The sequence below is a fragment of the Ixodes scapularis genome, unplaced genomic scaffold, assembly GCF_016920785.2.
Source record: "Ixodes scapularis isolate PalLabHiFi unplaced genomic scaffold, ASM1692078v2 PGA_scaffold1__304_contigs__length_218370807, whole genome shotgun sequence".
NCBI lineage: Eukaryota > Metazoa > Arthropoda > Arachnida > Ixodida > Ixodidae > Ixodes > Ixodes scapularis.
In genome coordinates, this window is record NW_024609846.1 from 123775468 (window position 1) to 123797592 (window position 22125).

Consider the following 22125-nt stretch of genomic DNA (forward strand, 5'->3'; position numbering starts at 1 on the left):
CTCGTGGTTGTGACTGAGCTCCTTGGCAATTGACTTCTCTATGGCCATCAGACAAGCTTGGACATCTTCCGTGTTTCTTGACTTTTTTTGTCTGCTTCTGCTTCTGTTGCTTGCAGTATTGTCTCATCCTCATTCCAATATAATAATGAAGCACCTTTGACAGAATGTCCTCCTTGTGTGCCGAGCATGGAAACATGAATGGATAAGTGGCCAACACATGCTCCAACGTCTTACTGTAGACATTGTTGTCACCGGGCGCCTTGGCAAACTGTTTCTCTGTGGCCATCAGTAGGTAGTAGATATTGACATTTGGATGGCTTAATTTTCGACGAGTCTTGCAGTTGACCAGCTCCGCTTCTGGCATGTCGTAAAACCGTTGCCGGCTAACCAGTCCCTTCCTGCAAAGCATGCAAGTCGTTTTGTTGCCAATCTTTCTGCACAGGTAACCGGTAACATAATAAATGATGCAATCCACAACTTCAGCACGCTTGTAGTCATGCTCGAAGACATCTTCGCACTCCCAGGTTCCATCTTCGATGAGCCCATCAAGTCTCTTCTTCAGGCTGTCTAGTCGGCACGTTTGCTGCATACCAACCTGGAAAACTTCCTTTACATCAGCAAAAGAAATGTATGGGCACTGCCCTTCAGTGGTTACAGAGCAGTTTCCGAATTTCGGAGGTTTCAGCAGGGTATAGACAGAAAACATGCGATATAGCTGCATAAATGTGGGAAATGTTGGATGTTTGTTCTGTCCTCCCGCTTGCCGAATTGTTCCGAAAAAAACATTCCAGGCGATCTTGATTCATTTTGGCCGTTAACACGTATCCAAAGTTACATTCTGTCAAGAGGTAGTCCGACAGCTCACCGACTGACTTCATTGTCACTCTGAGGCCTTGTGCAGTCGACGGAGTCAGGAAAAAGTCCTTGTGAACGTCCCCATTGATTACTTCCTGTTCCCATGAGTCAAGCCACCGCATGGAGTCTTCAATGACTTGGAAGTCATTTCCACCTTGTCGCACACCCTCAGCTTTAAATCGACGATTTAATGCGTCAAATAGATTATTCATAAGCAAAGTGAAGTGCACAGTTGGCTCCACGTCATGCAAACGGGGTGCTCCCCGCTTGGAGTAGAATTGACGCCCCCTGGCAACGGACTCGCTAAACAGCTGGGTTGCAAGTTTCACTTTCATTTTCAGCATGTTTGATGGGTTGATGTGGCTGTATGTAAGCTTCGAGCACACCCTTGCATCAGCTGCATGCTTCACATCTGCTACATAAAGAGCATCGTAGCATGACCAAGATACAAATTTTCCACCGATATGGAACATCTTGCTGTAAAGGCGGTTTCTTATACACTTGAAGAGGTGTGGTGCATCAGAGAGCATGAACACTCTTCTCGAACTGTCGTATGGGTGCTCAAATGAGTTGGTGACATGTCCCAAAACACCACTAATTCCGAAGTTCTTCCACATTGTACTGTTGGTTGTTGCACCATCGCAAACAATTCCATCGATATGTACGCCTGCTTCCTCAAGCTTGAGAATATACTGCAAGACTAACTGTGAGAGCACAGTTCCTTTTGTTGGTCCCTTTGAAGCAAAAACTGCAATGGGCTGCAAATAGTCATCAGCAAATGGAGCAAAAGCGAACACAAGACCGTGGTCTGCAAGCTCCTTGCAGTCAGGATCAGGCTGCCCATGGCCAATGAACCCTGAGTATGTCATTGTCTTTGAATTGACGGCCAGCTCCTTCCTCACTTGAATTTTGTCAAGGACAAGCATTCCTCTCCGCTCCATAGGACGCTTGCTTGCCATCTTAGTTGCAAATGCTTTGAAAAACTTTTCATCTAGACCACACTTGAGTCCCATCATGCTGATATATTTTCTGACTGTAGAAACACACGGCAAAGGGAGGACGTCGTTATTTCTTAAGAAGGCATATGTAGCAGAACTACGAATGTGAAGGAGAAGACACAGCAACAACCAACTGTCTGTGTACCTACGGTTCTTCTTTGTTGTGCACTTTGCTGCCGAAACACACTCTCTGATGAGAAGCAACTGCACAGATGGGATGTTTTGCTCCTGAAGCCGGACTTGAATTTCTTCATTTTGTAGCGACTTCATTTTGTTTTTTGCTTGCTGCAGTTCATTCAAGTGCATCTTGTTTCTTTTCCAAAGTCGAGCCTTTGACCTGTTCAGCGTCCTCCTGGCCCAGCGAAGTGTTTCAATCTTGTCCCTTTGGTCAGACATTTGTGGTACTCTGATGCGTTCTACCACCCCCCTTTTCTTCCTGGCCAGCTGACGGGAAGTGTGGATGCACAAGGTGTTGGCAAGGCTGCTGCAAGCCTTGCATACAGTCCCTTCTTGCAATGTCAGAGAACACCTAGAATGCCTCCAGTCACCTTGCGGGTCAACATAGGCGCATTCTGGGTGTGCTCCGGGGTACTCCTTGATACTGGGTCCCCCCCGAACAAATCCGGATTGCCTCCACAGTACGCAAAATTGGTTCTATGTCGGCAATGGTTGACACGGTTTGAACAACCCCGACAGAGTCACAATCCAGTAATTTCCCCAGCAGGAGCACATTGACGCTCGCGTCGCTCTTGATGTGCACCGCTTTGGAAATGCAGAGGGTCGACACCGGCGAGCCTTGGCTGACCACGATCTTGGAGTACACCACATCACGTACACCTTCCATGTCGACACGATGGACGGCCCATGAGGCTTCAGGAAGAGTCACAGAGTTTGCATTCTCAAAAAGCAGGTCGAAGGTAGACGGAGCCAGTGCTGCTGCTCCATCATGGACCTCTGTTGACGAGCTGGCCTGGACGTCTTCAGAGTTCACTATGCCCGAGGATGATACACCGCCACCAGTCGAAATGCGACGAGACTTCGCCGAAGCTGCGCTGCTTGCGGCACTTGCAGCTTTATGTTTCCCCTGCTTTCGAGGAGGCCTCACGCTCCTGGAAAGGTACGCGGGGCAGTCATCAAAAATAGACGGAACGGCGTCCTTAGTTAACGTCGCCCTCCCGTTACCTTGCATCAAAACATGGTTTTCGTATTTCGCACACCACGTCTTTACAAGAAAATGTGGCGCAAAATGTCGCTCGCACACACGGTCTTGCCTCGATAGGACCCGGTCTTGCCGTGGAATTGCCCGCCTCCAAGTCGCAAGCTTCTCGGCATCGCCGGGTGGCTTGAACAGTGAAAACTTGCTCTTGCAGGACTTGCATCCAGTGTTGCAGTTTGGCACGAAGCATTTCCCCATGCTAAGTACGTAAGTGTCACTAGCACAGAGACATTTTAACGCATTTACCAAGAAGCGGATACAAAGTAATCGAGAAAATTGCAGCGAGGCACAAAACAACGAGCAAAGAGGCAAGCGCGGTCGTAGTTTCGTCGCCGGGTGCAAGATGCCTCCGAGCTTAGCGGTCTCTGTAGACCGCGGGTAGAAACCACCCAACGCGGTGATTGCTGAGAGAATAATGGCGTTTATTGGCGCGCTTTTGGTTGCCACTGCCGAGGGCTGGCGGCGCTGCTTGTCGGTAATGCTTCTGACGATGCCGCTGGCCACATCTCCCTTTCTTTAATAAAAGAAAAAACAAATCTGGAGCTAAAGCTTTGCTCAGTCACACTCTATGTAGCGACGTGGCTTGCGGGGCTGTCTTGAGCTTCTCCATAGTGCCATGGGTTGGGGTCCTGAAGGCTGTGGCGTCGTCATTGTGGGGCTATGAGAGCGGATGTGCTCCCTGTTGCGACGAAGCTGTTGCCCATCTTCGTTTGCCACGATGTACGATCTGGGTGCAGGGTCGTCTGTCACTACTACTGCTGCCGACCACTGAGAGGTCCGACTGTCAAACACTGAGACCGTCGACCCAGGGTGCAAACGCTCCAGACTTCTTGTACCTTGGTTGTAGTTGGTCTGTTGGTGCTGGCGTATCTCCTTAAGTCTTGCAGTCACCTGCTGGGGTGGCACTGTCTAAGGCTCTAAAAGCTTGCGGTGCGTAGGCAGCAGTGTCCTTGTCCTTGTTCCCATTAGGTGCTGGACTGGGGATTGCAGGAGCCTGTCTCTTGGCATGTTCCTCCATTCCAACAGGGCGCTGTAGAATTCTGCCGTATCGTAGGGAGTCTTGCTCAGAAGCTTCTTTGCCTCTTGGACAGCTCGCTCGGCCATTCCGTTTGAACGGGGGTAGTGTGGACTTGACGTCGCGTGGATGATGTCACAGCACTCCATGAATTCGGCAAACTTGTGGCTGTTAAACGGTGGCCCATTATCACTGATCAGCTTGTGGGGAAGACCATGCGTAACAAAGACCTCTTGGCAGAACTTTATGACAGCATCCGCCGTTGTGTGTTTCAAGCGTCGAAGTTCGAAATAAAACGAATAAAAGTCCACGATGATCACATACCCTTCTCCTGCTTGGTGGAAAAGGTCCATGCCAACTGTCTGCCAGGGCAGCTCTGGGACATCATGGCTCATCATTGGCAGCCGTTGATTCCTGGGCTTGTGTTGTCTGCAGAGCGCACATCTTTCCGCTTTCTCTTGGATGTCTGCTGACATTCCAGGCCAAAACATAACGTCTCTGGCACGTTGTTTAATCTTTTCTGTACCCCCATGGGCTGCATGCAGGAGGTCGAGGACTTCATTCCTCATTGTGCTGGGAATGATCAGCCTGTTTGATCGGAAGAGGAGGTCGTCTTCCGAATGGATCTCATCACGGTACGGCCAGTAGGCTCGGATTTGTTCAGGGACCGCATTTTTGTCTTCTGGCCACTTCGTGCTTGCATACTCTCTCAGGGTACGGAGATTCTCATCTTGGTTTGTTGCCCGCTTGATCTGCTGTAGTCTTTCTGCAGAGACTGTCAGCTCTTGGATGACGTTCACTTGGAAGTGTTCTTCCTCTGGTACCTTCTCTTTCGATGGGAACCGAGACAGGGCGTCTGCGATGAACATCTCATTTCCCGGCTTGTACTTTATCTCAAGTGAGTACTTCTGGAGAGTCAGGCGCATTCTTTGCAGACGTAGCGGACACTGGTGAAGTGGTTTCCTGAAGATCGCCTCGAGAGGGCGGTGGTCACTTTCCACCAGGATGCACGGCTGAGCGAAGACGTAGTCGTGGAAGCGAGTGCATCCATGCACAATGGCTAACATCTCCTTTTCAATTTGTGCATACCTCTCTTGCACTTCAGTCAGTGAGCGAGAAGAGTAGGCCAGGGGGTGTCCATTCTGCAGGATGACAGCTCCTACTCCTCGTTGGCTAGCATCTCTTTGCAACACAAGGGGTTGCGTCTTGTCGTAGTATGCCAGGACCGGTGCCTGTGATAGGGCTGTCCGAAGACGCTCAAAGCTTTCTTGTTGGGAGTCGGTCCAGACCCAAGCGTTGTCCTTCTGCAGCAGATCTCGTAGAGGTGCACTTAACTCCGACATGTTCGGGTTAAACCTGGCAACGAAGTTCATTCCCAGGAATGTCTTCAGTTCCTTTGGGTTCTCTGGGACCTGAACTGCAAAGATGTCTTCTGCTCTGTTCGAGTCAATCGAAAGTCCCTTGTTTGTTAGCACAAAGCCGAGGTAGCGTACCTCCGTTTTGAAGAAGTGGCACTTGGCCAGGTTCAGCTTGAGGTTCACCTCTTGGCACCGTTGCAGGACATTTTGAAGACGTCTGTCGTGCTCTTCTTTTGTTGAACCCCACACCAGTATGTCGTCCATGACCACCTCGACGCCGTCGAGACCCTGGAGCACCTGGTGCATTGCTTTCTGGAAGACTTCTGGTGCAGTGGCGATTTCGAACGGCATCCGGAGGAATCTGTATCTTCCGTAGGGCGTGCTCATGGTGCACAAATACGAACTGGGCTTGTCAAGTCGAATCTGCCAAAATCCTGTGGCAGCGTCTAATGTAGAAAAGTACTTGGCACCCTCGATGTTTGTGACTATGTCCTCCAGCGTCGGCATGTGGTAGTGCTCTCTCTTGAGCGCTTTGTTGAGGTCAACTGGGTCCAAGCATATTCTAATCTTGTCTTTCTTGACCACAACAATCATCTGGCTGGCCCATTCAGTCGGTTCGGTGATGGGGGTTATCACTCCATTTGCTTCCATTCGGTCGAGTTCAGCCTTGACCTTGTCACGGAGGGTTAGTGCGACGCTACGGGCTGGCTTAACTACACCTTGCGATCCCTGGTGCACTTTCATGTGGTACACCACACCACGTAGTTCACCTAGACCCTTGAAAGTCTTTTCGAACGGTTGTGCCGCTTCGTAGAGTTGGCCCTCTTCTGTCACTGTGGCCACAAGTTTGATGAGGCCTAGCTCCTGGGACAGTTCACCACTGAGGGTTGTTTGAACCGGTTCTTGCACAACGAAAAACTGTGCCCGAGCAGCTCCGTGTTTGCTGGACACTTGCAGGTTCAGCTTTCCAGCAGCTTTCTTTTTCTGGCCGAAAAATGTGTTCAGTAGGGCGTTGTTTGGCTCTAACTCTTTGCGTGTTATCGCCTTCAGTTGCTTGAGTGAAATCACCGAGCAGTTTGCTCCCGTATTAAAGTTGCAGCCCACTGGCTTGCCCTCAATGTCGATCTCGGCTTTCCAAACTCCACCTTTCTGCGTGTAGCTCGACGAGACGACATGCAAAAAGTAGCTTTCTTCGCATTCCAGGCTGTCAACTTTTCGGGTCTTCACCTGTACGGCGCCTCTCTTGCTCGGCTTCTTTGATCGGCAGACGCTCGCGAAATGGCCGAGCTTGCCGCACTGCTTGCATTTCTTGCCTTCTGCGGGGCAGGCTTGGTTCTTGTGGTACGCGTAACCGCACTTCGCGCACGCTTTGTCCTTCTGTACGAAGCCCCGCAGGGGGCACCTGTGAAAGCAGGTGTTTGGAGAGTGGCGTCTCCACGGACCCCGAGCCATGCGGGTTCGCCCGCCCACGTCTGACTGTGCGTGGCTTTCCCGTGTCTGGGGAAAAGGGCATCCTGGTGGTTGAGCTGAGCCCGGGGCAGGGTTGGACCCTTCGGGGCCCCCCGGGCGAGGCAATACACCACTTCGGCCCCCGCTTCTCATAGACGGGAGTCCTGGTAAGGCCCGGCCAGGATGATTCAGTCTAGTCGCCTTTTCTTCTACTATCCCCTCCGATCTTTCGCTTTTACCTTTCCTGTTTCTTTCACTTCCTTCTCATTTCTTTTGCTCCTTTTTCACCCCTCTTTGGCGGCAAGGGCTAACCTTGGGTGGCAATAGACCTCTGTCTTGACCCACACTTGGGTATAGTTTCCCGGCAGCACTGTTAGCGTAACGTCTCCAGCCAAGCCCTTCTTGTTATGGTGCGTTACCTAACCCCTTGTTGGGCTCGGTGGTGGGCGGTGCACCGCGGATTCCGAACACTCTTTGCCCTTTTATGGCGCCCCACCCCTCCAAACCCCGTTCAGGGCACGCCCTTAAAAGGCGCTGCCCCGAACAAAAAACCATCGACAAAGAATATGAAGCAGAAACGTTTAATAAGTTTTTCATCGTTCATTCGCTGGATGAACAAAGACCTGTTTCCAAGCTGTCACCTTTTATTGTAGCAAAGGTGCTAGAAAACCTTGTAGGGTTTTCCTACAAGGCTAAAAAACAGCACACTGGAGACCTTCTCGTGGAAGTGAATACAAAAAAACAAAGTGACGCACTTCTTAAACTAACTACCATCGTTGATGTGAAGGTGTCGGTGAGTCCTCATCGCACACTAAATACTGTCCGTGGAGTCCTCTCTGAGGACGACTTCTTGCACACTAGTGAGGAAGAACTCCTTGAGGGACTCCAGGGTGCCGGTGTCGTCGCCGTGAAACGCATCATGTTTAGGAAAGATGGCGAACAAATTCCTTCGAGACATGTTATCCTGACGTTTGAAAGACATACCCTCCCCGAGACAGTCAAGGCAGGATACTTGAACTGCCGCATTCGCCCGTACGTCCCCAACCCCCAGCGGTGCTTCCGTTGCCAGCGTTTTGGTCATGGAACACGCAGCTGTCGAGGGAAGGAGACATGTGCGAAGTGCGGTAGTCAAGGTCACGTTTCCGATACTTGCGAGGCGGCTGCGGCCCTCTGCGCTAACTGCAGTGGACCACATCCTGCTTATTATCGTGCATGTCCCTCTTGGAAGCTAGAAAAGGAAATTCTTACCATCAAAGTTAAAGAAAACATATCATACCCAGAAGCCAAGAAGCGGTTCTCCTTTTTGTCAAAGGGGAGTTTTGCCGAGGTGGTGCGCAGGGGCCCTGCACCACGCTCGGAGTCAAGGGCCACCCAGGTCTCTCTCGAGATCTTGGCGGCCGACTGCAGGGCCCCAGCTCCCCGACAGGAGCAGCGGCTGCTTCCTCCAGCCCCTGGTGGTAGCAAGCGTGCTGCTCCTCCTTCCAGGGACAGGCCGGCAGCAGCCGCGCCTGCCCCCCTCTCCTAGGTCGCCCCCTGGGGAGACGGAGCGAGCTTCTCGCTCTTGCTCGCTAGAGAGGGCCCCCTTACCGAAGGAGCAGCATGGTGCCCATGCAGCTCCTGTGAAAGGAGGGGACCAGACGAGCTCAGACGACCCGTCGCCCAGTTCGTCTGCAACCCCCCCAGCCGGTCGTGGTCGGGGTTTGCCCCCCCCGCACACCTAGCCGGACAAGTGCTGTTCTAAAAACAACGGATACCTCTCAGGAGGTGGAGATGTCAACAGATGCTGACAATCTGTCCGCTCCTGGGTCCGACCAGGACAATATGGAGTGGGAAACGCCCTCCAGTAAACATAAAAGGAATAAGAAGCCTGTTGTCCCACCCAAATGATGATCCCAATGTCTTCCACCTAGTTTGTGTTGACTTTACAGTCTTACTTATTTTACTAAGTTTATTTTTCACTTTTATATTTACATACCTTTTATAGATGACTAAGTTACATTTTATGCAATGGAACTGTCGCGGTATTTTAAGAAATATTGATGATGTCAACTATTTTATGGATCAGCTTCGACCCATCACTCTCGCCTTGCAAGAAACCCATCTTAACACTAATTCTTTTAGTATTTTAAGACGTCATCAGGTTTTTAGAAAAGATCGCCCCTCTTCCACCCCTTCTGGTGGTGTTGCAGTGGTCGTACAGAGGGAAGTTGCTTGTTCTCAAGTCCCCCTCTGCACGCCCCTGGAAGCTGTTGCAGTACGTCTCCTTCTAGACCGCCTTGTAGCAATTGTTTCCTTATACTTGCCACCTAATGCTCCTTTAAACCTTCAAGAGCTTCAGGGACTTATAGGACAGCTTCCACAACCGTTTTTAATTTTGGGGGATTTTAACGCTCATCATCCTATGTGGGGTAGTACCCGTCAAGACTCCCGTGGTGGTGTGATTGAACGTCTTTTATTGTCTTCGGGGTTATGCCTTCTTAATGGGAGAGAGCCAACGTTTTTTAGTGCGGCACACAACTCATTTACATCCATCGATCTTTCTATTGCTTCACCTTCATTGCTTCCTTGTTTTTCCTGGAAGGTTCTTCATAACCCTTTTGGAAGTGATCACTATCCAGTTGTTTTAGAGAGTACCGTTCCATTGCCTAATCTTTTAAAGAGGGTCCCTAGGTGGAAATTAGACAAGGCAGACTGGGCGCTTTTTAATCTTCACTCCACTTTAGATCCTTCGCTTCTTTCGTCTATGTCCCCTGAGAACGCTACACTTTATGTTACTGAGCAGATACTAAAGGCTGCTCAGCATTCCATTCCACAAACATCTGGTAATATACCGAAGAAATGTAAACCTTGGTGGAATAAGGAGTGTGCGACAACCCGGGCGGACCAAAATAGGGCGTGGGGCCGATTTCGCAGATACCCCACTCCAAGCAACCTTGTTGATTTCAAGCGACGAAAAGCCAAGGCTCGTTGGACTAGGAAGCAGGCAAAGCGGAAGTCATGGATGAAGTATCTTTCTTCTTTAACCAGCTTTGTCCCAGCCAAAGAGGCCTGGGACAGATACAGGAAAGTAAATGGGGATTACAGGTGCTTTGCAATTCCAACGTTTAATGCCCCTTCTTCATCACTAAAAGATATTGGCAACATACTTGGGGAGCATTTTTATAATTCATCTAGTTCGGCCAACTACAGTGTTACTTTCGGACAGTTAAAAGCTCGTGCGGAACAACAAAAACTTTTCATGTCAGGAGGAAATCCAGCATCCTATAACCAGCCATTTACGCGATGCGAGCTTGAGATTGCTCTTAATGTGACAAAGCTTTCTGCCCCTGGTCCCGATGGAATTCATTATGAAATGCTGCGCCGCCTTTCTCCAGAATCCCTTGAAAACCTTCTCCTGTTTTTTAATCTTTTGTGGGAAAAGGCATGTTTCCCTCGGGCTTGGAAACACGCACATATCATCCCCCTCCTAAAGCCTAACAAAGACCCCTCACAACCATCAAGCTACCGCCCCATTGCACTAACAAGCTGCCTTGGGAAAACATATGAAAGGCTTATAAACAGGCGACTGGTCTACATCTTAGAAAGCCAGAGGGTATTTGATAACAATCAATGTGGTTTTCGCCAAGGTCGATCTACCCTTGACCACTTAGTTCGCCTGGAGACTGTGATACGTGAGGCATTTGTAAACAGGCAGCACTGTGTTGCGGTTTTTTTCGACTTAGAAAGGGCATACGACACAGCATGGAGGTATGGGATTCTCCGAAACCTGTATGCCTGTAATATCCGGGGCCGTATGCTGCGAAGCATAAAGGAATATCTGACAGACAGGACTTTCCAAGTTCGTCTCGGCTCAGCCCTATCTGATTCCTTTGTTCAAGAAAACGGAGTTCCTCAAGGGGGTGTTTTAAGTGTTACTTTGTTTTTGCTAACAATGAATTCACTCGCACAACTGCTGCCACCCTCTATTTCATATTCTCTTTATGCTGATGATATACAGATTTCATCATCGTCTTGTAACCTTTCTAGTTGTGAGCGCCAGTTGCAGTTAGCCATAAAGAAACTGTCCAAGTGGGCCGACAAAAATGGGTTCAAGTTCTCTGCTTCAAAAACGGTCTGTGTTCCCTTTTCTTTGCGACGTGGGCTCTCTTTGGATCCATCCCTGGAATTGAATGGAACTCCTATACCTGTTAGGAAAGAGCACAAATTTCTTGGTGTGATATTTGATAGAAAGCTTAATTTTATTTCCCACCTTAAAGCGCTGAAGCAAAAATGCCTTCAGTCGACAAACCTTCTGAAAGTATTATCTCACAAGTCTTGGGGGTCTGATAGAAAATGTATCCTGCAGCTATACAATGCCCTTGTACGATCCCGCCTTGACTATGGTGCAGTAGTGTATGGGTCGGCTCGGCCCTCTGCCCTTAAGATGTTGGACTCAGTTCACCATCTCGGCTTGCGACTGGCAACAGGAGCTTTCCGGACGTCCCCCGTCCTCAGTTTGTATGCAGAATCCAATGAGCTGTCCCTGAACAAACGACGTACATATCTTAGTCTAACATATGCTTACAAGATTCTGGCCGACCCTCAGCATCCAACTTACTCTTCCTTCACAAGGTCAAGGTTCTATCGCCTTTTTGAAAATAAATCAAGCATTGTAAGACCGTTAAGCTTCCGCATTGAACATCTTCGCTCGTCGCTGAACCTTTCTCTGGACCAGGTCGTCCTCGTTCGGAAAGTCAACGGTATTCCACCTTGGAAAACACAGCGAGTTGAATCCGACTGGTCTCTCGCAAAGTTCAACAAACACGGCATTTCCCATGCTGTAATTAAGCAAGAGTTTGGAGAACTGCGAAATAAGTATGATGGTTATCTTCATGTTTATACTGATGGTGCCAAGACCTCCTCTTTTGTCGGTTGTGCTGTGTATTCTGAAAGCTTCTCCAAGGTTCAACGACTTGATTGTATCGCCAGCATTTTTACTGCGGAGCTCTATGCGGTATCAATGGCGATTGAATATATTATCAATAGTAAAATACTGAGGGCAGTCCTGTTTGTTGACTCTCAAAGTGTGATTCTTGCAGTTTGCTCTCTTAAAGATACTAAAAATATGCTTGTACAACAAATTCGATATAAACTTAACTCTGCTTTGCATGGGGGTCAAAATATAAAATTTTGTTGGGTGCCCAGTCACATTGGCATTCATGGCAATGAAGAAGCCGACAAACTTGCAGGGTCTGCTGGGAACCTTCCACAATCACTCTCCTGTCTACCCTATCAAGATATTAAGCCCTTGGTGAAGTCCTCAATTCTTCATTCTTGGCAATTGGAATGGGACATGGAGTGCGATAACAAGCTTCATGTTACCAAACCTACATTAGGAGTTTGGGAAAGCTCTTCATGCAAGAGCAGACTTCATGAAACGTTGTTGTGCCGTCTGAGAATTGGACACTCATTTATAACTCATAGGTATCTGCTTTCGGGAGAAGATCCACCTGTGTGTGATCAGTGTGGTGACAGGCTCACTGTTTTGCATATCTTGTGGCTGTGTCCCGGCCTTCAGCCCAAGCGCCGCATTCATTTCCCTGAATTTTTCCAATATCAGATCCCATTTCATCCTGCTCTCCTTGTGGGAGAGAATCCTCTAGTCTCTTTTGAACGGGTAATGGAATTTCTTAGCAGTATTGGCCTTTTACACCGACTCTAGCTTTTTGGTCCATCTTTTGTAAAACCTTTCCTTTAGTACAATGATCCTTACAACTAGTTTGGCGCAGATGGCCTCGTAGCTTTTGCGCCATTAACCCCCAAAATCTCTCTCTTCTGTACGAAGTTGACCTCTTCAGTGCCGTCCTGGCGCTTGTCGGCGTTGCCGCGGCCAGCTTGGGTCGTTTTTTGTATCTCTTCTACCTGCTCCTTGCTTTTCTCTCGCGTGCGACAAATTTCCACGAGCTTGCGAAAATCGGGGTTCTCGTTGATCAGATGGCTTTGCAACCGCTTGTCCTTTATGCCTAGGATGATGCGGCTTCTCAACATCCTCCCTTCGAGCTGCCCGTACTCGCAGTTCCCGATGAGCGTACGAAGCTCAGTCAGCCATTCATCGAAGCGTTCTCCCGACTTTTGGTCTCTCGTGCGGAAAATGAAGTCGTGGTACGCAAGGTTAACGACGGGCTTGCAGTGTTGCTCAAATTTTTCGAAGAGCTTGTCTACGTCGTCGCGATCCGCTTCCGTTTCGAAATTGAACGTGCGGAAGATCCTCCGTCCCTCTTCACCGATTATGACCAAAAACGTTGCCGGTTGAATTTCTTTCGGCTTCGTTGCGAGCCCGGTCGCATTCGTGTAGAGCTTGTACTCACTCGCCCAAAGTTTCCATGCCACCCAAAGATGCTGCGACGTATCCAGGGGCTTCGGGGCTGGTAGCAGGGATGTTACGTTTCCCCGCTGTCGCTGCTGTAGCCATTGCAGTGGCAGGGTTGCGCGGCTGGCGCGGCTGTTCGGCGAAGGCTGACCGTTAGGCCTTTCCACATTAAGCCTACTTCGCCGGGTTCTTTGTGTCTTCTGACACCATGTAGACCGCGGGTAGAAACCACCCAACGCGGTGATTGCTGAGAGAACAATGGCGTTTATTGGCGCGCTTTTGGTTGCCACTGCCGAGGGCTGGCGGCGCTGCTTGTCGGTAATGCTTCTGACGATGCCGCTGGCCACAGTCTCTACCGGGCTCAAGTTGACCCCGCCATCTGGTGGAAGCGCGCCGAAAAGGGTACGCTACCGGGGACACACGTCGCGGTTGCGCGCTCCCTGTCGTTCGGCCACCTCTTCTTCTTACACCGTGCTTCGGACACTAGGCTCAGCGGCGCCACCATAATAATAGCTCACGTTTGAGCAATGCAGCCGCCACTCCCAGGGGTACCCAATATTTCTTCCTTCAGTCGCTAGATGGCGCCCCAAGGCTATGGCTATAACCGTGACACCGGTTATTTACAGGTTGGTAATGCAGATTATAAAGAACAGACTGGAGGAATGGGTAGATTGCGAGGGCATACTGGGCGAGTTACAGAACGGGTTTCGGAAACAAAGAAGGTTGGAGGACAATTTATTTTCTCTAACACAGTGTATAGAAATAGCGCAAAAAGAAAACAGACAGCTCTGGCTGGCATTTCTGGATATCAAGGGTGCCTATGACAATGTGAACCAAAGAAACCTGTGGGACATAATGGAGAACTTAAACCTAGATGAAGGACTAACAGCACTATTAAGGAACATTTACAAAGATAACAAGGTGATTATAACATGGGAAGGAAAGGCGACAGGGAAAATAGAGATAAGACGAGGCAGGATCTTGCGCTATTTGGCCCTCGTGCTGCCCTTGTGCCATAAAACACCAACAAACAACAACAAGTATCTAGGAGTATGGATATGTGATGGTGCAGAATATCTCGGAGAGCATGAAAAGTATATAATAGGTAAGGGCAACAGAAATGCAGCTGTAATGAAAAGTAGAGCACTTTGGAATTACAACAGGTACGAGGTGGTGAGAGAGATTTGGAAAGGGGTCATGGTGCCTGGTGTTGTGTATAGAGGGCGCTGAACTCGTGCATTACCAATTGTATATAAGAGCATCACCATCGGCATAAAGATCAGTCAGCGTCCAGTGCCTGCCTCGTGTCAGTTCTTGTTCTGCGGCCTTCCGGCCGCGTTCGCCGCTCTACACCACATTGGCGCAGTCGACAAAAGCACAACCTCGGCAGCAGTCAAGATGACAGCCGTTCTTCGCAACTAGTACGCGAGGGGCGTTACCCAGTAACGCAAAGATGAATACGTTCGGGCTGCCATCGTTAGCCCCGTTTTTGGAGGCGCCGGGAGACCCGGCAGTGCCATGGCGGCAATGGCGAGAGGACTTCGAGATCTTTCTGCAGGCGACGGAAATGGACGCGAAACCGCCAGCACAACGAAAGGCGATACTTCTACAGTGTTTGGGGGTGGAAGGTCGAAGAGTGTTTCGCACGTTGGTTCCAGAGCCTGCGGCTGCACCACCGATAACTGCTGCTGCAACCGGAAGTACGCCGGAGAAGACCACATCAAAAGGGGGTGAGCCGGACGACTACACCGATGCACTTCGGTTGTTGGAACGACATTTCACGAACACTCTGAATGTGCTTGTCGAACGACGGCGATTCATGTTGCGGCGACAGCTTCAGGAAGAACCGATACGCGCGTACGTCAGCGCCCTGCGACAGCTCGCGAGTACTTGCGACTTCGGTGACTATCTTGAGGCAGCGCTGCGGGATAAAGTCGTCGACCGAGTACGGAGCGTGGAGCTAAGACAGAAGCTGCTCATGAAAGGTTCACAGCTTACGTTGGGCCAGGCCATGGACATCCTACAGACGTTCGAGCAGGCAGCGGAAGGTGCCCGTGTCTACGAGGAGGGGCGTGACGCTGCCATGGTTCAGCAAGTCGAGAGGGCAAGAAATCGTTCAGGAACAGGAGTCAGCGGTTCTTCAACAGTTCCGGACCGCAGGTGTTACAGATGCGGTGCTTCAGGACACCTAGCCAGTGCACGGGAATGCAGAGCGCGAGATAAGCGGTGTTCGAGGTGTCACAAGGTGGGACATTTTCAAGCGGTATGTAGAAGTACCTGGCAAGCGCGGGTGCAAGCGGTTCAGGACACGGACGGAAACGAAGAGTTGGGTGTCCTAACAGTCACACAGAACGAGCGAACCACTCTGATAGTCGACGTTTGCGTCGAGGGCGAAGTGATTCAGCTTGTCGTGGACACAGGCTCGTCAGTGTCTATCTTGCCAGCAAACATCTATCAAGAAAAATTTGCAAGACGGTTCGCCTTGGCTCCAGCAACGGTGACTCTGCGGGACTTTTCACAGCAAAGAATTCCAGTCTTGGGATGTTTTGTGGCTGAAGCGGCACGTGGAGGCGTGTCGTCAAACATTCGCTTCTATGTGGTGTCAAGGGGCATGGCGTTGCTGGGACTGGATGCGGTGCAACGACTACGACTGCATATCGACGGCGCATCGCTGGCGTGCCTACAGACAACGGCGGGGCCACAACCTCTGCCTCCTGAACTTAGTGAGTTTTCATTCCTCTTTGCGGGGAAACTGGGACTTGCTAAAAACGTGGTACACGAAGTTAAACTGCGCCCCAACGTCAAACCAGTATCAGCAAAAGCTAGGCGATTACCGTTGATGTTGCGAGAACAAGTCTCTGCTGAGTTTTAAGATTAGAGCGTGAAAGCATTATCGAACGGGTAAACGCTTCTGAGTGGGTGTCTCCAATAGTGGTGGTAAAAAAAAAAGACGGGAGCATCCGACTCTGCGTAGATTTACGGGAGCCAAACAAGACCATTGTCGTTGACGGCTTCCCGTTGCCGCACACGGAGGAGCTTTTGCACGCTTTGAACGGAGCAGCATGGTTCTCTAAACTGGACCTGGCGTCAGCCTATCACCAGGTCGAGTTGTCGGAAGACAGCCGGGCACTGACGACGTTTGCCACACATGAGGGACTGTTTCAGTTCCGTAGAGTCTGTTTTGGCCTTGCTTCGGCGCCTGCCGCGTTTCAGCGGATGATGGAAGAAATATTGAAAGGTTGCAAGGGCGTCCTATTGTATATTGACGATATTATTGTCTTTGGCAAAAATAAGAAAGAACACAACAGTCATCTGCGCGAGGTCTTGCAGCGAATAGCGGCCGCTGGCCTGCAACTGAACACGAAATGTGTCTTCGGGGTAGAGGAATTGTCGTTCTTGGGTCACCATGTGAGCACAAGGGGTCTCGCACCCCTCAAATCAAAAGTGGACGCGATTATCAATGCACAGACGCCAACGGATTTGGTGGGGTTGCGTTCTTTTCTTGGGCTCATGGGATACTACTCTCACTTCCTCCCTCATTATGAGAAGTGGTGGAGCCACTGCGGCGCCTTCTTCGCAAGGGCCAGGAGTTCATCTGGGACCAGAACGCTGAGGAAAGCTTCGGCAAGGCTAAGAACCTACTAGCGTCGTGCAGCGCAGTATCCATGTTTGACCGGTCCTTACCTGTAGAGGTAACAACTGATGCATCGGCATATGGGCTGGGAGCGGTACTGCAACAGGTGATCGACGGTGAGACGCGTACGATAGCATTTGCATCAAGGACGTTGACGCCACAGGAACGCAAATACTCTACGGGAGAACGAGAAGCCCTGGCATGTCTGTGGGCTTGCGAGCACTGGCATGTGTACTTGTGGGGCAGAATTTTTGTGCTGCGAACGGACCACCAGGCATTGGTGACATTGCTCTCTACTAATGGCACCGGAAGGCGGCCACTTCGGATAGAGCGGTGGTGTGCAAGGCTGATGAGGTACAATTTTACTGTACAATACACGAAAGGAGAAGATAATGTAGTCGCCGACGCACTCTCCCGGTTGCCCTTGCTGTCCACAGAGTGCGACCCAGTAGAGGAGGTCATTGCTCTGGTGTCAAGCGTGGTAACAAAGAACCAATTGCAAGTGGAGACAGAGAAGGACGGCGTGTTACGGGAGGTGATGCAGTATGTCACATCTAGTTGGCCAGAAAAGAAATGTCTGTCAGGAAAGCTACTATCATTTTGGCGGATTCAAGAAGAGCTTTCTGTTCTGGAGGGGGTGCTGTTTCGTGCAGAGCGGGTGGTGCCTCCATCGACATTGGTGTCCAGATTCATCATGATGGCCCACGAATCGCATCCGGGCATCGTCAGGACAAAGCAGCGACTCCGGGAGCAGTATTGGTGGCCGGGGATGGACGAAGACGTGGAAAACTGCATTAGAAGCTGCGCTGTGTGCAAGGCATCAGACAAGTCTGCAAAGACCGCGGTGGCCCCTCTACAACCAGTGCAATGGCCCGAAAAGCCCTGGGAAAAGCTGGGCATGGATATTGTGGGCCCGATGGAACGAGCCCCTCCAGAGTGCAGATTTGCAGTAACTGTGATTGATTATCACAGTAAGTGGCCGGAGGTTTTTTTTGTGTCGTCGATAACTTCTCAGTCGGTGACGAAAGTGTTACTGGAGCTATTCGCGAGGGAAGGATACCCAAAGAGTGTTGTCACTGACAATGGCAGACAATTTATGTCGACACAGTTTGAAGGGTTCCTACAAGACAGAGGAATTGAACACTGTGTGGCCTCGCTGTACTACCCGCAGTGCAACGGTCAAATAGAACGATTTAACCGCGTCTTAAAAGAGTATATTCAGGTGGCGGCACTGGAGCGGAGACCACTTAAGGAGGCGATTCTGGAATACCTGAGTATTTACAGGGCAACTCCCCATGCGACCACCGGCATGTCTCCGGCGTTTTTGCTACACGGAAGGCGGCCACGAACAAGACTGGACGTCGTGGGACTACCGGAGAGAGGGTTTTTCGATGAACCGCGGCCTCACGTCGCCGAACTGCAACGCCCTGTCAAAGAGCGACAGCAGAGGACAAAGAAATACACCGATGAAAGACGGGGTGCCAGGCACTCCATCATTGAACCCGGCGACTTCGTAAAAATAAAGAGGTGGGGAGGACCAAAAGGACAGCAGAGGTTTTCTTTGCCAATAGAAGTAAAAAAACGCGTGGGAAAAAATTCTTTCCTTTTAGACAATGGGAAGAAATGGAACGCTGCCAAATTGACAGTAGTGGCCAAAGGAGGAGCACCAGGTGCCCGGAACTTGGTAGAAAAAGTTATGGAACGACGTGGGGCAGTAATGGACCAGTTATGTGACCTGGAGTTGCCCACTGAAGAGGGGGCATCACAACCACCATCGCCACGGGACGTCGCAACTGCCAGAACCCCAGAGACATTATCACCAGGTGACGACAGCGCTACCGTTGCTACGCACGGAGCGGAAGATGCACGGGGTGCTGAGACACTTCCAGACGCTACATTTCAGGAGACTGAAATCTTGTCGACACCAGCAGAGTCGGCGCCAGCTCCAGAGCAAGTCGAAGCGCAGGAAATCTCCGGCCAACAGGAGTTGTTGACCACGGCACCGTCGTACAGCAGGCCTCGGCGACAAACAAGAATGCCCGGAAAATACAATGATTGTTTTACACTAGAATTATCTGTTATAGTGGTTCCAGAGCTATGTGAATAACTGTAATTATTGGTGAAAGTTGTGTTCTAGTTACTGGGGTTTTGTTTGTTTAAAGGGGGGAAATATGTTGTGTATAGAGGGCGCTGAACTCGTGCATTACCAATTGTATATAAGAGCATCACCATCGGCATAAAGATCAGTCAGCGTCCAGTGCCTGCCTCGTGTCAGTTCTTGTTCTGCGGCCTTCCGGCCGCGTTCGCCGGTCTACACCACACCTGGCTTGACTTTTGGAAACGCAGTGCTATGCATGAAATCCGAAGTGCATGCGGGATTAGAAATAAAACAGCGCGGAGTAGGTAGACTGGCTTTGGGGGCACATTGCAAAACGCCAAACCAGGGAGTACAAGGCGACATGGGATGGGCGTCATTTGAGAGCGGGGAAGCGGTGAGCAAGATAGAATTTGAGGATAGGTTGAGGCAAATGGATGGGGAGCAATGGGCACGAAAGGTTTTCAGCTATTTATACATGAGGAGTGTAGACACAAAGTGGGGACAGCGCACTAGGAAATTAAGAGGAAAGTTTTTGGGCTATAGCGAAGATACTGAAGAGCAAGTCTCAGTTAAGAAGAAAGTTAAGGCCACAGAAAGAGATTGGTGGCTAGAGGGAATGCAGACAAAGACGGCTCTGGAAAGCTATAGATTAAACAAAAGAGTTATTGCCAAAGAAAGCATTTATGACAATTCTAAAGGAAGCTCATTGCTGTTTGAGGCGAGGACGGGTGTTCTGCGAACCAGAACATACAGAGTGAAGTACCAGGAAATTGATACAGTGTGCACTGCTTGTGGAGAGGAGGACGAGACGGCTGAGCACTTGATACTGTACTGTAAAGGGCTTCACCCTATGCCTACCGAAGACAACATAGATTTAATAAAGTCATTGGGTTTTAGAGACAGCGAAGGGAGAGTGGATTTCAAGACTGTAGAGATTACCAAGCAAAGATTAAGTGAATGGTGGCAGAAATCGAGAGAAAACTAGGTATTTTCTTATTCACTGATGGCAAGGGGGTTTCATAGCCTCACTTTCTTTGCACTGCGGAGTGAATATAGATTTCACATTTAAATATTCTAAGCTTAAATGGTAAAACAAGATGGCTAGGTGGCGTAAGCTACCGCCCGATCCAAAGGGCTCAGCCGTGTTCATCCATCCATCCATCCATGCGCCGGCCTGACATGGTCGTGTCGCGCTCGTAGCGTTGCATTGGTGGAGATTTAGAGAAGGATAGAAAGCGTGCGAGAAATATTTCTCATGGTGACTCAAGAAACGATAGAGAAGCTTCAATAACACGCATTTTCCGCCGAGAAAGCGGTTGATTTTCCCGCCAACGAGTCGGGTTTGCGTCGCAAGTACGGCCGTGCGGCGTCTATGAGATAACTTTACAGGTGAGCGTCACTTGTTTAAATTTTACGCTGTAATAACATCGTGCCTTCTCCTCTTAAAAGGAAAATTACTAATCAAAATGAACCACTGTTCTTGTGAGTCCTGTTAGACGACGTCGGGATACTATTTTTCGGTCGCTGAACCACCGGCAGACTACCGTTCTTGCACTATAGGCTACGAGTGGGATAGCTTTTCGAGCTCGTCCATGTCGAAGAAATATTAACGTGTCGGGGATCGTGCGGGCATAGGCTGATAATTCCGGGAAGAGATAAGACCCCCGCGTATAGTTGTGACTACAGGTCCTCGCTGGGCTGGAGTCGCGGACCGATGCGAGCATTGTGCCGACGATCTTAATTTTATTAGTACTGCTGAACACGCTTCCTGCATCAGCCTGCCTCAGCAGTAGGGAACTAAAACGCCAGGGCACGACCTGAACAAAGGCCTCGTAGATTTATTATTAGGTATTTTTGTCCCACAAAAGGTCTGTTCACACGATCATACCTCGGCAAACCTCACTCATGAGGGCCCTCACTCACCCTCATCTTCACAGGTGAGGTGAGGGTGAGTGAGTTTTTGAACCAGGAAAATTCATGAGTGTGAGGGTGACTGAGGGCCGTGAGGGCTGTGAGGGCCGTGAGGGCCGTGAGGGCTGTGAGGGCCGTGAGGGCCATGAGGGCGGTGAGAGCGGTAAGGGGTATGAGGGCAGTGAGGGCGGTGAGTGGCGTGAGGGCCATGAGGGCGTGAGAGGTGAGAGGGCGGTGAGTGCGTGAGGGGTGTGAGGGCCATGAGTGCGTGAGGTGAGCGCATGAGGTGTGTGAGGGCCATGAGTGCGTGAGTGCGGTGAGTGCGTGAGGCCCCCTTCAGATCGAGCATCTTTCTCAGCAATTTTGGTGTTAATGGCGGGTTTTTCTCTAGTTTTCCCTAGATCGACACGAATTGCTGAGATTGGGTCCGGCTCGAAATAAGCAAGCAACTCGGAGCAATTCGAATGCGCTTGAAGCGGCTGCATCCAATCAGGGACGCAAAATTTTCACGTGATACCTCGTGCCGGTGATGATGACACCGAAAGACTTGGTTCTCGTTTGAAATTGATCGTATTTTTGGAAATAAACTGTTTCAGAAAGGTGCATTAGTATTCTTAACGAGATTTAAATGCATAAAAACTCGTTTATAACGCGTACTTGTGTCTAAACAGCGCAAGAAAAATAAAATTTTATGATGACGATGGCAAATTGCAGCAATTGGTTGCTGCGTGTGATCGCGGGCGGCCCGTGTTGCTGGTGTTGCCGCGTAAAGTTTCTGGGCGAATTTGCCGCATCCGAAGCTGGCCTGAGTGGCGTGAGGGCCATCAGTGCGTGAGGGGAGTAAGGGGGTGTGAGGGCCGCAAGGGCGGTGAGGCGCGTGAGGGCGGTGAGGCGCGTGAGGGCGGTGAGTGGCGTGAGGGCGGTGAGTGGCGTGAGGGCGGTGAGTGGCGTGAGGGCGGTGAGTGGCGTGAAGGCGGTGAGTGGCGTGAGGGCCGTGAGGGCGGTGAGTGGCGTGAGGGCTATGAGTGTGTGAGGGGGGTGAGGGTGGTGGGGGGCCGTGAGGGCGGTGAGTGGCGTGAGGGAGGTGAGTGGCGTGAGGGCCATGAGTGAGTGAGGGGCGTGAGGGCCGTGGGGGCCGTGAGGGGCGTGAGGGCCGTGAGGGGCAGTGAGTGCGTGAGGGTCGTGGGGTTCAGTGAGGGTGAGTGAAGGGCTGAAGGTGAGTGTGACTGTGAGGGTGAGGGT